Source organism: Tursiops truncatus, chromosome 4 (genome assembly GCF_011762595.2).
Source record: "Tursiops truncatus isolate mTurTru1 chromosome 4, mTurTru1.mat.Y, whole genome shotgun sequence".
NCBI classification, from domain to species: domain Eukaryota; kingdom Metazoa; phylum Chordata; class Mammalia; order Artiodactyla; family Delphinidae; genus Tursiops; species Tursiops truncatus.
Window position 1 is genome coordinate 27,336,960 of NC_047037.1, and position 14,365 is coordinate 27,351,324.

Genomic DNA, 14,365 nt, shown 5'->3' on the forward strand with positions numbered 1-14,365 from the left:
ATTGTAAATCAACTATACTTCAATCAAATAAACTAAAAAAAAAAAATGCATCCTGAGGTGTGTGTGCAGCAATTTGTGACAGCCTTTCAAAGCAAATTGTTTTAGGCAGAAGACTTTAGCATTTTAATGGCAGTACTATGCCTAATCCGTTCATATGTTGTCGAAAAAAGAGCAGGTTCTGCGGAGGCCAAGGCAAGCTGTGGCCCAGAACTGAAGACCCTGTCAGCTGGGAGAAGACAGAGAAGAGTTGCATACTTAGAAAAGGGCCGATTATTTCCAGGCCACAAACAGCTGCATTATTAATGCTTAACCAATAAAAGGTTTCATTTAAAAAAATGCCCAAGTATTTTATGAAGACCTGCATATACTTGACCTGTGTCCATTCAAGATTTAACTATGAGATGTAAACAGATGCTTTCAGCGGGATGAACTGAGGACACATGACCGAAGGCATCCAATATTCTCCTTACATCAGAACAAGTGTTTGCAGACACTAGCAGTCCTCCCCACCTCCAGGGTTTCAACAAGCCCTTATCAAAGGAGAAATCAACATCTGAGCCTGAGACTGGACCAGTCATATAGGAATGTTTCAGGAAAATGAGGAAAGACGTCCATGGGCTCAGAGGACGAAGGGAAACCCCCTCAGTTCCAGCTTCCAACATGGTGGCTGGACGTAGCAGATGCACAAAAAGCTTTTATAAATGAAGTGACCACGTGAATAGATGAATCAATCAATCAATCAATCAAATAATGCTAAGGAAGAAAGACAATGAGCCCCTTCCTGGTTTACAGAACAATCTTTTATTAAAGTGAGTCTTGCCAAATGATGTCTTTTATCCTTAAGCCTGCATGGTCCCCAGAAACAATAGGTTTTCCAGAAGAAATTCTAGTAACAAAATAATGATTTTCAAATACCAATGTCTTTGCCAGCCAAAGGGACCAAATGCTATAAGTCTGATGTGAAGAGTAAAGCACAGTAAGAACCACTTATTGTTACCGTGACTGCTCCTTGTAAAGGTATCTAAAACGTTTTGAAACAATTCAACTACTTTTTATTGAGCAACAAATGTGCTGAAGGCTCAGCGGCCACCGTACCTACCAGAAAGACCAGACCCATTCCTTACTGTAGAGCTCCAGCTCCATGGGCCCTTATTCAGAACATATTAACTCTTACTTAACACACAATCTGGGAGATCTGCACTCCAAGGCACAGACTCATCACTTTAAGGTAGAAGGTCGATTGCTAGACACAGGCAGAGTGATACTGACAAGAAATGGTTTCATACATAAAAAGGAAGGAGGAGTAAGTCCATATACTACTATGGAGAAATCTCTAGCATATGTTAAGTGCAAAAGGCAAGGTAGAGAAAATGCAGAGTATGCTACCAATTACCTACAAAAGGAGGATTTATAAATCTGTGAAACATTGTTGGTTACATTAAAAGTAAATGAGAGCTAACTTTCTTTAAATATACCTTGCGTTACAGATTTCATTTTGGAACCATGTAAATATTTTATCTAAGCATAAAATAAAATTGAATTTTAGAAAAGTAATCCCTTAAAATCAAAAGCAAAATGAAATAAGTGAATCTAACTCTGTACTCAGTTGGTAGCATAACCACAGAGAGGGATTATTCCATGTGATTTTAAAACACAGCAATTTGACTTTACATCCATCCCTAGTGGAATATATCTTAAGGACAAAAAAAAAAAACTGCAAAAAATTCTTAAACTCACATTTAATGTTTAAATCGTAATGTTCAAGGTGGTATTTGTATTGTTATTCTCAGACTATTGTGTATATGTTGTGCAGCAGAGCAGATGAGTAATTAAATGCTGACATTGAGAAATATTTGCAATATGATAGAAAAATAACCATGTAGACGTAAGATCAATAGGTTAAGTAAAATTCTATAGTCCTAAACCTGAATTGGTAGCAGCAGTATTGACTCCCAGTATATTTTATCTTAAATACATACACATACATATACATTTTTTTCCCTTTCTCTGTCCACTAAAAAGCCCCAGAAATAGGGACTAACCTAGCAACATGGAGCACCCCTCATGCCCATTTTCCAGTAAATGAAATTAAGAATCCTTGGAGAAATGTTTGATTAAAGGTCTGGGGCAGGGATTTCATAAGATGAGTCTAGGACGTCTTGCAGGGAAACTATCAAAGTCCTGTAGGGTCAGGTCAAAAGGATTCAGGAGCACACTCAAAAAGTCTCCCACTGGCCAAGGGGAGGCAATTTGAACTTCAATAATGGTAACTAGAATAGATTCAAAGACGTCAGATAGGTTTCAATCCATGAGTTCATAGTCATCCCGGGAAGACACAAATGAACAACTAATTATCTTAAAAACTGGTGAGGAGAAGGGGAAAGAATCAAGCATGAACTTGCATTTCCTAAACGAACTATCCTTCAGGGTAACTGCAGAGTTGACGAAGAGAAGCATCCATTTATAGACGTCTCCAGCTAAAAAACCAAGACGGCATCACAGAATTGGGGTGTCGACATTTCGCCACTGCCAATGAGTTGACGGTGTCGGCAGTGAGCATCGCTGTCACAAAGAGAGACAGACAGGCACTGTGTGCCTCCTGATGGAAATACACAGCACTACCTGTGGAGTGGTCATAGAAGCCGAGCCTGAATATATCAAGCCTCTAGATTTAACTACCAATTAACAAGAAATCCAGGCAACAGAGGAACCATTAGACTGTACCACACGAGTACAATCAGCAAAATCCACAGTGTGATAAACTTTCCAGGACAAATGACCCAGACCAGCCTTTTCTAACAAATAAATCGCAAGGGAAAAAGTATAAGGAAAACTGTAAACTAAAAGAGACGTAGGAGTTATATCGGACCATCACAATGTACGTACCTTATTGATATCACGATTCAAATAAACTATTAAAAATATGTATGAAGCATTCAGGGAAATCTGAGCACAGATTGGCTATTTGATGTTAAGAAATTATTCCTGATTTTTTTGATGTGATAATGGTATTGTGTCTGTGATTGTTTGAAGAGTCCTTATCTTATAGAGCTATAACCTGAAATAGTTAGCAATGAAATGATACAATAGTTGGAATGCACTCTAAAATAACCTGGAGTGGGGTGGGAAGGACGTAGAGAGTATAAAGGAAAAAAGACTAGCTATGAATTGATGCCTGTTGAAGCTAGATGATGGATAAATGGGAGCTCATTATACTATGTTCTCTACTTTTGCATATGTTTGAAATTTTCCATAATGAAAAATACACGAAAAAAAGCAACTGACAGCCTTATAGTGAAGAGAAACAAAAAGATAAATAAAACAACAAAAAAGCAACAAGTAGCAGGCAGTGTCTAAGAAGACAGAGGCATGGAATAGACTCTAAAGAGCGTTCTCAATAAAAGAAGGAACCAGAAAACCCACATGAGTTCCACCTATCTGAAAAATTTCATTTGGGGAAGACTTTACCCCTGAACAACTTCCATAAATGAAGCTTTACCAAATTTTTATTTATTATAAAAATGCCATATATATGTATGTATATATATACACATACATGTATATATACATCACTCCCTAGGTCTTGAGTGACTTCTCCACACATTCTCTAATTTTATGTTCCCAACATCTCTATGAAGACGTCATTGTTCCTCTTATTTCATAGATGAGAATGCTGAGTTTCAGAGATGTTAAATGACATCCAAGACCACACAGCTGGTCAGGGCGGGAACTGGGATCACAGACTGGGGCTCACCTCCCCTGCAGAGAGGTTGGGTTTCCCCCTCTCCACGCTGGCTCCTCTCTGGGAAGGACACCAGAGGCCTTTGATGGACCCAGTAGGTCTCTCCCTTGGAGAGGTGACACCCTGCTCTCCAAAATGACACATCCTGCCTGAAGCAAGCAAACCTCCCACAGTCTGTTGACTCTCCCATTCCCAGGACACCCCCTTTTACATTCAGCATGCCATCGCTGTGCAATTTCATCTAATCTCACTATTAATGTTGAAGGATGTTTTCATTAGTGTTTGAGGCTTCATGTGCTCGTTAGATAGAATACTTACTTGCAGGTGGCAGCTGTCAGCTCCTAAGGAGGCTTGTTGCAGCTCAACACACTGAACGCAGTGCCGTGGGGTCTCGTTTCTGTGGTGGCAGGTGTGAGATGCCACGTGCCCTGAGTTAGAATCCCTCCTCTGGCCTTCACTCCATGGAAAGAAAGGCTTCCCTTAGTTTAGGGGACATTGGAGCTGAAGCATTTGCAGCAAAGGCAGCCAAACTGACTCAGCTCCTCGATGCAGAGTGCAAAGCAAGGCATCCGCTGAGAAGGTTGGTGATTCTGTGTCACCCTCCCTGCCCAGTGATGTGACACCGAGGTACCATCAGGGCAGGAGTTAGGAGGTTTGTGTGGCACTCACGGTCAGTCCCTTCCTCCTGCAGACCTCACAGTCCGCATCTCAAAGATGAGGGTGATAATCCCCCCCAAACCTAAGGCTGTGGGAGCAGAGAAACCCATCCGAGCCTGTATCCTGGGATCGCTGATGCCACCGCAAAACCGTGATCTCTCGGGTCAGCCCGCTCTCGGACCAAGGACCCTGGTAACAACAACCAGCGTTCAGCAAGTCCGGCCGCATGCTGGGCATGGGCTTCATGGAAGGGAAGTAAATTGTCCAGTCACCCAACGAGTGGGTGGCAGAGCTACAGATAGACCCCAGTGTTACTGTTGCTAACGCCATGCCCTTAACCTCTTGCTACCCTGCCTTTGTACCTTTGAATCCTAGAACAGAGGGAGCACATGCTAAATACCCAATCAACATTTTAAGAAAATAAATGAATATATAAATGAAAGAATGAATAATTAGTACCCCCCAGCCCCAGAGAGAATGATGTCCATGCTGGTGGGGAAGTGATAGTTCAGTCCAGTGCACTGAAATTGTGTCTCGTGTACTGTTGTGTTAGAGATGCCCAGGGTTTTGTAAATAGCATTTTTCTGCTTAAATGATAATAATAATACATGCTCGCAGTAGAAAATTAGGGAAGCACAGACAAGTGTAGAGAAGGAAATAAAACTCATTCATAATCCACCCCTGGAAAGGTAGGTGCTGCTGACATTTGGGCATAATTCACCCCAGGAAAAGAGAAAATCTTAAATAGTCCAAGGCCTTAGGCAGCCCTCGCTGTCTCCACACGTGTCCTGATACACCCAAGTCAAGGGGTTCGGCAGAATTCCAATGCCCACCCCACCGACAACAATAATAATTATAAGCATTTCTATAGCACCTAACATGTTGCAGATATTATGGTAAACACTTCACATATTAACTCATTTAACAGCAGGAGAAAGAGCCATTTTATAGGGTAAATTTCAAGATTTTACAGTATCATAAAATTCAGCCAATAATCTTAAACTCTCCTCTCTTTCCTTCCGCTGCCACTCACAAGGAAAAAAAAAATCTTTTATGGCTAACACATGAGCAATGACTTCTTAAGCACCTGCTTTTACCAAAAGAGCACTAGGCAATGCTCCTTGTAAAAAGGGTCCCTTCCCCCCATAGGCTCTTACTGGGTCATAGAGGAAATGGCATGGGCCCAATGAGCAGTAATGATCACTTTAGACCAGAAGCGTTAGCAGTATCTGGGAACTTGTTAGAAATGCAAATTCTTCAGCCCCGTGTCAGACCTACTGAATCAGAATCGTTGGGTTGGGGGCCCAGCAGGCTGTGGTTCAACACGCCCTCCGGGAGATGTGACACGCACCAAGTTTGGGAACCTCTGCGCTAAGATATCCTAGTCCTGGCATTAAAGGGTTGATGCCAAGCGCACCTGATGTCTGACTTGAGCGGAAAAAGCCACTGTGGGCTAGAGAAGTCAAGGAAGCCTTTCTGGAGGAGGTGATCTTTACCTAGAGCTCAAAAATGTTCCCTTTGGAAGGACGAGAAATGGGGGATGAGGGAACGCTAGCTGAGCTTTTGCACTCAGACAAGAGATGGACACCTGGCCTTGCTGTATCTGGGGCAGCACAGACAGACATAAGGAAATTGCTCACTCCCTCACCTTCAGATTTCAGTCCTATCATCACCAGTTAATAGCTGTCAATGGTGATTACTGTGAAGAGGCAGGGAAATGCCAACTGGGCAAAAGGGAGTGAGGGGTGTGGGCAGTGGGGAGTCCGGAGGTGGTGGGGAGGTGATGCCTGGAGCCCACAAGTGGGCCCTCATTGATCGTCCTGTCCCTGGGGTCATGCTCCATGTCCTCTGTTACCACCAGCCTCCAGGACCCCCAAAGATGACACCCAAGGACCAGAGCATGAGTCAGTATACCCATCACTCCACGGCAGCGTATCCATGGAGGACCTGTCATATGAACAGCCTTGGACTGGGGTGGGAGGTGGTCACAAAACAGGCCCACGCTGGTCTTGCTGGTCCTGGGACTGGTTTCCCCCAGGTCCATTACTTCCGCGACTCTGCTTTGCAGGACAGAGGGGTCGACCCCTTGAGGCTGTTATTTCCCAAGCTCCAAGATCGGCTCGCTTCCACCTGGCTCAGCCAATGAGGAAGAGGGGGAAGAGAGAAGCCGGCGTGTTTATCCCCCGCTCTCTCTGCTTCGGGGGCACGGCCAGCCATAGTCTCTGTGGTTCCAGCACCCATGCAGCCCTATCACGCGCTGGCAAGCCTCTTCCCTTTGTCCCCACCCCTACCTCACCAGCACCTGCAGCTGCCACTGCTGCCAGTGGTGTAACCGTATCCAGTTTGCTCCACCGAACTGCATGGTGTGACCTCGCTTTCCCCGTCAGACTGTCTGACCTACTGTGCACCCACCTTGGCCACTTCTGCCAGCCCATCCTCTGATGTGCAGAGCCCTCCTGAGGCTCTCAGTTCTCACAAAGACCCAGGCTCCTTGGCAGGTCCCAGACCCCCACTCTCCCTCCAGCTTCCTCTCCTGCCCTCCTCTGGCCAAAGAGAAAGCCTTGTCAGTCTTAACTGACATCTTGTGCCCCAGGCCTTGTCCTTCCGGGTGCCTTATCCTGGCCACTTCAGCTTAGCAGTATTGACCTATCAGAACCATCTCCTTCCTTTAGAACTCAGCTTGAATGCCCCCTCCTTCAGGAAGCCTCCCTGCTTGCACAGCCTCTCTCTCTACTCTGATCCTGGAGGTCTCTTCTGCCCCCTGCCCTGGCCTATCTCACCTACAACATTAGAACATGTACTAGGGATTTGCCCAGGCCTGGTCCCCAGCTCCATAAGGGCAGGACCAAGATATTCCCAGCCTCTTTCCCTACAGCTCCTGGCACAGAACCTTCCACAGAATATAGTCCTAACTGATAGCCTCCAGACTCATCACCTCTCCCATCCAGTGGTCTTTCTAAAATTATCAGTTTACCTGCCTGGCCCTTCTGTAAACCCTGCAACAGCCCTCCTGTCCCCAGGATGGAGTCTTCACTCCTCAGCATGCCCTAGAGGCCCTCCTTGATGTAACTGGGGCCGTGGTGGGTGCCCCAGACCGTCTACTGACTGGGCCTTCTTCTCCTTCTGTCCTGGTCCCCGCCCTACCCATCCCCCATCCCTGCTCAGCATTGGGCACTTAGGTGGCAGATGGCAAATCTGTAATAAACAAAATGTGACTCTTTGATGGACTTGCCAACCTGACCAAGTAAGTCCCATGGATTCCAGCAGTGCTTTAAGTCCTTTTCCATTTGCTGCTGGTTTTTAAGAACATGAGAGAGAGATTGAGGCTGACCCACGCTTGAATCCAGGCTCCATCACTCACCAGCCCTCACTTCTCCAAGCTCCATCTCCCCCTTTCCTGCACTACATGGGTGCCTCCCTCGAAGGGCAGCAAAATGATCAGTAAGGGCGTTCCTAGCACACACTGCCGGTGCCCGGGAAGCACCGGGTAGTGCCTTTTCACTGACCAAGATACCCATCCCACCTGAATCTCTCTGCCCTTAGGGGAGTTTGGGGTCTATCCTTCCTGCAGGAAAACAGGTCCTTACCCCTGCATACTGCTGTGTTGGGGTTAGAGTCTCTGCTGCTCTCTGTCTCCCCACTTTAAACCCTCCTGCTTTCTTTTTCCCCAAACAGCTAGAAGACAGTCAGCCCCGCCCCCAGTCCCACAACTCAGCGATAGGCTCATACCCTGTAGATTAGAGCACGGAGAGCAAAAAATGTAGTCATGGTGGAGCAACTCAGGCATTTTAGAAGCATCTGTGCTTTGGGAAAATTGCCCACATCTTGACCCTCGGGGGTTCAGGTGTCCTCACTCCATCTCCCCCTGGCCACTTAGCTCTGAGGGCAGAGGTCCCGGAGCGCAGAATAGAAGCTCTACGGTTTCTGTGAACCAAGTGATGACGGAAATGAAGAGGCGTGTGGAATTCACCCCTTAGGAGGTCAGAAGTGTCTCTTCGGCAGAAACCTCAATTCAGATTGACAAATATTTAGGGAGTGGCTACCATACGCCAGGAACTAGGGGAGCAAAGACTGTGGGATTTTGAGAACAATATCTTTTCAACTCTGCGTCCTCTGGTCCTTGCATAGCGTCTGTGCCTGCAAAGCCTCGGGGAAGTAAAGGGGAAAGAAAGGAAAAGAAGAAAGGAGGAAGCAGAGTTCCTTGTGTGTGCCAGGATCTGGGATCCAGAGATGGGTAGGGAGTGGTCCCTGGCCCTGCAGGACCTGGAGCATCCTGATGGCTCAGACATGAGGGCCTTTGAGATGGTCTGTCTCCCACCTCATGGCTCAGCTCTCTGAGGGCAGGCCCTCCCATCAGTTCTTCTCAGAGTGGGGCCATGAGTGTCCCTCGGAGTCAGGAGGCCACCTAAGAGAGACCCAAGCGACTAGGGAAGCAGCCCAGTGTGAGGCCTTGTCAGCCGGCGCTCTTGCACCCCCAGGTGGAAGGGAAGGTACTCACACAGTAGATACAGCAACAGTGACATCCCAGGTGGCTTCCTGGAGGAGGAAGGCATGCAACAGAGCCTTGAAGGATAAGGTTTATCTGAATGGAAAGGAAGGAACAGGAGCATATGAGCAAGAAGACAGGGCAGGAATACACAGGGGTGCATCAGGGAACACAGAGCGGGAAGTTAGTCAACAAATACACCAAGTGGAGGTTCCTTATAGAAGAGTATGTGTGTGTGTGTGTGTGTGTGTGTGTGTGTGTGTGTGTGTGTGTGTAAAATAGATAACCAACAAGGACTTACTGTAAGCTCAGAGAACTGTACTCAAAGTCTTGTAATAACCTATAATGGAGAAGAATCTGAAAAAGAATATGTATAACTGAATCACTGTGCTGTACACCTGAAACTAACACGGCATTGTAAATCAACTATACTTCAATGAAATTAAAAAATAATAATAAAATTAAATTAAGTTTTTTAAAATAGAAGAAAAGAGAAGTGTTACCAAGTGCCAATACAGCTATCAGCACACGCTGACAGCGCTATTGCCCTTAGATGTTTATCACCTGCTCTCACATGCACGGCTTCCTTCAACTGTCCCATTGATCCTCTTAGCCACCCCTGATCAATGGCTTCTCATACTCAACTCGTCAGTCATTCCACACCCTTCCCTTATTCTTTAAGTTCCTACCATCTCCTCATGCCCTTTGCTCTCAGCACATGACCTGTGTGTCCCGCTTCACACAGAAATGGAGACTTTCTAGGAAACTTCCTTTGTAGGCTCGCAAGCCGAGTTAGACATTCACTGCTGGCTGCCGTGAAAAGCGTGAACACCTGCTTATGTGGCTGCCTTTCCTGCTAGACTGGGCATTCCTTGAGGGCCTGTCTTCCTTATCCCCCATCTCCTGGGCCCAGCCCACAATCTGGACAAGAGTAAGTGCTGAAAGATGAGTGACTCATACTTACTTGTCAGGCGGGTATTATTTTTTCCATTTAGTTAAGGGAAATTAATTGAACTGTCCAAGTTTCCCCTTCCAGTGAAAGGCAGAACCCACAACTCCTGATCCCAGGGTTGGCACTCTTCAGACCCTAAGATTGTCAAGAGAGAAGCCAACAGGTGTCCCCAAAATGGGTCAGCCTTCCCACCTGGCCAAGAGGCTGCCATGTGCACCACCGCCCAAGGAGGCCCAGACAGCAGAGGTGGAGCCCCTGTGAAGGCAGTTGCTGTAGAGTTGACATGCCTGCTCGTTTCTGGTGCATATATGTGCTTCCCTGCCAGTCATCCGCAGACGGCACTGGATGAGCGGTCGGCTTCTGGGGAAGCTGCGTGGGTGGAGCGTGGCCAACATATGGCTCCCATGCCTTCCTGTTTATGCATGTTGATGTTTCCCCACGCTGTGTGCTGAGTCCGTATCTTCTGTTTGTTTTGAAGTTAGTACAATTAGTGAACTGGGCTTGACTTCTCTCTCTGTGCCAGCTCCTGGCTCACTTCTAACTGAATGGTTCCATGAGAGGTTTTTCCTGGGATGTGCGTCAATGCTGTGATACCATTTGCCCTTCCAGGGATGTGCCGACCAACGTACCACCCAGAGCGGGGGATGCCAAGTCAACAGCAGCAGAGAGGACAAGATATCGCGCTTTCCCTCACTTCAGCCTCTCTCTACAATCACAGTTGCCAGGACACAGGGTCCCCAAAAGGATGTTTTTAGGGGCCTTTCAGCACACACAGGTGGCAGTGCTTCATGTGACTCTGCCACTCCTTTGTTTAAAACCCCTCAAAGAGCCCTCTGTCCTGCAGGGTCCTTCAGAAGCACCCTTCATCCAGATCCATCGCCTTCCAGCCCTGCCCTACACTCACCTCCACACCCAGCTCTCCCGCGATCCTGCAGCACTGGCTGTTGCGGTGCTCTTGCTTCTTCCCAAACCTGGAGCGCCTTTCCTGCTCTGCCCCATATGGGATCGTCTGTGATACCACATATTGAGAACTGTTGTTATATTCCTGCCAAGTATGGTTTATTGTACCCATTCTACAGATGAAGACACTGAGGTACAGAAACGTTGAGTGACTTGTCCATGGTTACTCAGCTAGCAAGTAACAGAACTAGGATTTTGACCTGAGGCCTCTTTCACCACAAACTCTATGATTTTCAAAACTTGATGCTTCTATACCACACTCTCATCTCTCAGGATTCAGTTCCCCTCCTCTCCGAGGACCTGACTCCCGTTTACCCTGCCAGAAGATTCTCTGTCTCCCTCCCCACCACCTCTCCAGGCAGACACCGAGCTGAGCACCTGAAATGCGGCACAGCCCTTTGTCTCTGTCGCCCCACTGGACCAGGAGCTCTGCAGGTGGGGAAGAGCTCACAGTTTGCCCGTGTCCCTGGCACTTGTAAGAAGCACAGACACACCTGTAGGTGATCACTGTACTGTTTCATTTCTTATTTTTATTTTTTAAGTTTAATTTTTTGTTTAATTTTTATACAATGTTTAAAGGCTACTTCCCCTTTACAGTTATTACAAAATATTGGCTCTATTCCCCGTGTTGTGCAGTACATCTCTGAGCTCATCTTAATAGCTTGTGCCTCCCACCCCCTCCCGCTACATTGTTTTAAAATGAACTAACTAGTGGGTGACAAAGCCTATAAGTGCAAAGGGCAGCAAGAACTACAACGTGTTTTCCCCAGAGTGACACATCCCTTTCTCCCCGTTACAATACCTGACATGCTCTTGGAGTTTCCAGACTTTCTACTCAAAAGGCTACCTGCTTCCTCTTGAACAGCGTTCCTGTGCTACAGTTCTGCTCACCTCGCGTGGCGTGCGCGTCCCTGGTGGAGGCTGGCAGATGGCTGCCCTGGGCACGTGGCTGGCCCGTGTCTCCCACCCTCTCTTGCAGAGCCGTGTGGCCACGTGAATGACACGTGGTCATGATGTGGACCCTTCCTAGGCTGCAAACACTCATGTAAATTCTGACCCTTGTGGAGTGACTTTTACAGAAGATAGGGTGGAGTTCCCTGCCTTGCTCATCAATGCTGGTCTGCACAAGCTCAGCCCTCATGGGAGGAGGTCCGTAACCCTCCTCTGTCCCGGCCCTCGTGCAGCTCCTTCACCGGCAAGCCACACTCCCTGTACTTCCTCCACCTCCACATGGAGACGTGGATTGGCACCCACACTGAAGGGGATGGAGGACACTTGCAAGTCCCCACTGGATATGCTGTGACGCTGCAGCTTCCCCTTGACCCACCCTGAGATGCTGTGGGGCACTCACCCATCTGAGCCTCCCTGTGGCCACACCCAGGCCCATCTGGGGGCCAAAGGGCGACAGCACATCACGGGACTCCTCCGAGCAATGCAAGCTGGTCGCCACCCTGAGCAGGGCAGGGGTGGGAAGAGGAGGCCAGGCAGGGCCTGGGACACTAGGAGGAAAGGAGCAGGCGGCTGAAGGCCTGTCGTAGTGAAGCAAGGAGGCAGCAGGAGGTGGGACCATGAATGAGCTGAGGGTCAGCCTTGGGTCCAAGCTTCATTGTCCCTTGTACCCATGTGCTTCACTTACAGAACACAAGTTCAAAGGTTGATTATTATGAATTTCAAGACAGCGACCACAGAGCATTAAACCCCAAGTGTGGGACCCTTCTAAATGCAGGGCCCTGTGTGACTGCACTGGCTGTGCACCCATGAAGCTGGTCCTGGGCTAGATGGAGGGTCAGTAACCATGGGGTCTCTAGAGAGTCAAGAAAAGAAGAGCAGGGGGGGAAATGGGTTATCAGGATGAACACCAGGAGGAGGTGAAACCTGGGGAGACGTGACCAGGCAGAGGGGAGGAGAGGGGCTATCACAGCCCATCCCATGCTGGATACAGGAGAGGAAGACCCCGCCCTTTGTTCTGTACCCATGGTTCTCACAGTGTGGTCCCCAGCCAAGCAGTATCAGCATCACCTGGGAACTTGTTAGAAATGGACACTCTCAGGTCTCACCCCAGGTTCAGTGAATCAGAAACTCGAGGGTGGGACCCAGCAATCCGCATTGCAATGAGCCCTCAAGGTGATGGCTGAAGCTCTGGTCTAGCTAGCAGTGCGTGTAGACCACGAACTCTCACAGTGATTCCAGAGAACAGGAAACCCAGAACAGAAGCAGTGAACCCCATCTCTGCTACTTGCCTAGCTGTGTGACCTTGGGTGACTCAGTTAACCTCTCTACCTCCACTCCCATCTGTAAGACGATAAGGATCCCACTTCATAGGGTTGTCCTGATGATGGAATGACTTGAGACATGTAAGAGTACCTAGCACATAATAAGTGTTTGTTAAATAAAATAATGATGGAAGTTCATATTGATCAAACACGCATTATATACCTGGCACTGGGCTCTGCTTATGGTGATGATTTCATTTGATTCTTACACAGGTTGTTGCTTTTCTTCTCATCCTCTTTTGCAATAAAGGAAGCTTGGGGAGTGAGTCCCCGAGGCCAACAGAAACTGCATTCTGGGTCTACTGCTTACTGGCCACACGGTATTGAGCCTTACTTTGGTCCTCTCTGAAGAGAAAATGAAAGCATCTGCCTAATTTGGTTGCAATGAGGATGAAATAAAGTCCTGAAATGAACCTGGTACATAGTAGTCCCTTATCACATGCTGGCTCTTTCACAGTAACGTGTATTCTGTGACATTCTGTGGGTCCTGCTCACCCCCAGCTGCGATGTTCTTTGCAGATGAGGTTTCTCTACCGTTTCTCCCTGGCTTTTAATTGCCGCATCTCACTTGAAGCCCCGCTAATAAGAGAAAAAACTCCCTCCCATCATTTCCAGACCTTGCCATTTGAAGCAGCTGGGGATGGCAGCCTGGGCTTTCCCTTTGTCTTGGCCATTTGTCCTGTTTTCCTCTTCGAAGAAGGTATCTAAATATTCAGAGAACACTGGCATTTAGATGCCCTACAATTTAGGGATCTACTTAAAATTAAGCGTGCTGAATAAAAGTCCATTATGAGTTGTTCTAAACCCCTATAACATACCATCGCCAACACCCCGGAGAGCGGGTTCTTTGCAACTTCATAAACAGGGTGAGTTGTGGGTGTCTCAGCTGCACTTGGCTCTACCTCGGTCCCTTCTCGTAAATGTGGATCGGACCCTTGAAACGCTGTGTGTATGAGCCTGGCAGAGGGCACCAAACCCAGCCTAGGATTGAGGATCCATTAAAGAATTATGTCCTGGTGCAACCTCCGTGTAATCTCTGAACGGAGGTGAAGAGCAAACTGAGAGAGAGTTTAGGAAAACCAGCACATAAATCTCAAGGTCTGAAATGTCCTTCCTCCTTTTACACCTGCATATCTGCTTGTCTGGACGATCTGGAAGCTTCCTCACACTCCCCCTGCAGGGGCCTCCTGTGGATGTGATGGGCTGAGGCACCTTACCCCAGCGCCTATGATGGGGCCTTTGGACTATCTCTAATGAAGCCTTTCCCACTCCTTTCTCTGGTAAAATAAACTTAC